This window comes from Pongo pygmaeus, chromosome 22 (assembly GCF_028885625.2).
Source record: "Pongo pygmaeus isolate AG05252 chromosome 22, NHGRI_mPonPyg2-v2.0_pri, whole genome shotgun sequence".
NCBI classification, from domain to species: domain Eukaryota; kingdom Metazoa; phylum Chordata; class Mammalia; order Primates; family Hominidae; genus Pongo; species Pongo pygmaeus.
This window is the reverse complement of record NC_072395.2, coordinates 25437203-25439684: the sequence shown is the minus strand read 5'-3', so window position 1 is coordinate 25439684 and position 2482 is coordinate 25437203. Positions and strand designations below refer to the sequence as shown.

At 40.6% G+C, this 2482-nt stretch overlaps 1 pseudogene; it reads left to right on the top strand.

Annotated features, from left to right (window-relative positions):
* Positions 1 to 602: 602 nt before the first annotated feature.
* LOC129022333 (double homeobox protein A-like) lies at positions 603 to 1225 on the top strand (annotated as a pseudogene).
* Positions 1226 to 2482: the final 1257 nt, after the last annotated feature.

Genomic DNA, 2482 nt, shown 5'->3' with positions numbered 1-2482 from the left:
TCTGCACCCCTCATAAGGTGAAGCATGGATAGAGCACTCCCAGGGTCAGTGTGAGCCCAGCAGCAGCTCAGGCTGCCAATGCTCCAGAGTTGGATTCCACCTTCCACTTAAATGGCAGCCACAGGTAGACGTGCCCATCATAACCAACTCTGCGCATTCTTAATTTCTGCTTATTCTACAGGTGGTTTCCACAAGAAAAATGGCACAATGTTTCTCAGAAGACAATTACATAAAAGTCAGCATACTTCAAATTCACAGCAAATAATCAGACAATTGATGAAAATACTTACCCAAACACTAATTGTAGACTATAACTTCTGAATATATTTGTCATAAACTTGGAGTAAGGAATTCTCACAGGCACTGAACAATTCAAAAAATGTAAAGTTGTTTGTTAGAATACTGGTGCTTTTGGGTAGAAACCCTCTTCCATATCATGGTAAGGCTTGAAGTTGCACAGGTGTTTTCATTTGTCAAAACCCAGAAAACCATAAGCTTTAGATTTGTGAATTTTATATTGTATTATATGTGACCTTTCTTTTTAAAAAATGAGCTGTAAGCAGTCTCCCAGACAGTAGCTCAGCCTCCAGGACTCTTCCTGTATGGCTGAAGACACCTCTTCACTCAAGATGGTAGCAACAAATCATAGGTGCAATTGCACCAATTTCACAGAAGATCAATTGAAAATCCTCATCAATACCTTCACTCAAAAACCTTTCCCAGGTTGTGCTACCAAACAAAAACTTGCTTTAGCAATCAATACAGAAGAATCTAGAATCCAGATTTGGTTTCAGAATTGAAGAGCTAGGCATGGATTCCAGAAAAGACCAGAACCTGACTTTAGATTCAGGCCAGAGCCATCGGCAAGATTAACTTGGTGTGGAGTTTCAAAATAGAGAAGCCAGACAGTGTCATACCACCTATAGCACCTTTCAATTACACACTGTCATCCATGCATTTATGAAAAACCCATACCCTGGGATTGATTCCAGAGGACAACTTGCTGAAGAAATTGGTGCTCCAGAGTCAAGAGTCCAAATTTGGTTCCAAAATTGAAGATCTAGATTTCATCTCCAGAGAAAAAGAGAACCTGTTGTGTCCTTAGAATGAGAAGACCAGAGAAGACCAGGGGCAAGATTTCTGAGGGACTTCAAGGTACAGAAGATACACAAAATGGCATCAACCTCACTAGCACTCTCATTTCTCAAGAGCCAGAACATGGTGAATACAGTCAAGTTCAGTGTATTTGATATTATCAATTTGGGTCCCAAATCTCTCTCACAGTCTTCCTGGGAGTCTATTCTTCTTCTGAAAGTGCAAGCTAAGCCTTCTGAAGATGGTAAAGAACTTGGCTGGGTGTGGTGGCTCACGCCTGTAATCCCAGCACTTTAGGAGGCTGAGGCTGGAAGATTGCTTGAGCCCAGGAGTTTGAAACCAGTCTGGGCAACATAGTAAGACCCTGTCTCTATTCTAAAAAACAAAATAAATAAAAAGGACTGTAGGAGGCCAAGACAGGTACAGGAGGCCCCACACTACCCTGTTGACACAGCCTGGATCCAGAGCTCAGCAGACCTTGAGACAATGAAGATAACTTAGTAATAATCATTTTTCAATCATTGCAGTAATTATTGATTTGGACAAAAATCAATTGACGTTAAAACAAAGTGATGCTTCTCTGCCTATGGAGTAGCCATTCTTTTATTCCTTTAGTTTCATAATAAATTTTCTTTTACTTAAAAAAAACTTATAGTTTGATGAAGAATGAGATATATACCTCATCTCAAAGAATCTTCTCTCACACACTTATTAATTACCAAAGGAAAATCAGTAATTTTGCAGTGGAGAAATATGGCCAACTCCACCTTAACCAAGTGGCTGAAAGTCACTGCACCAGTAATGGCACAAACCAATGTGAGATGATTCCTGATATGATACACTAAAAAGGGTCTCTTCTGCAGAAGAGAACAGTCTCTTCTGCATGTTGCTGACAAAAAGTGGGTAAGCTGAAAGTGAAACTAATAATTAGGCAATGTCAAGCAAATACAAATTCAGGTTGACAGTCTGCAAAGTAACATCCATGTACTCTTCAATAGTGGGTTGACCCTAGCTATTCAGGAGGCTGAGGTGGGATAATTGTTTGAGGCCAGGAGTTCCAGATCAGCCTGGGCAACATCATGAGACCCCATCTCTACAAACATCTTTTTAAAAATGAGCCAGGTGTGGTAGCATGCACCTGTAGTCTCAGCTACTCAGGAGCCTGAGGCAGGAGGATGGTTTCAACACAGGAGATCGGGGATGCTGTGAGCTATGATCGTGCTACTGCACTCCAGCCTGGGTGACACAGCAAGTTCCTGTTTCCAAACAAGAAGAAAACAAAACAAAGCAAAACAAAAAATTGATAGAATAGTGACAATAAAAATGGAGAAAATGTAGGCTGACTCAGGAAATGCTTAGAAAGTACAGCCATACCTCAAAGATATTG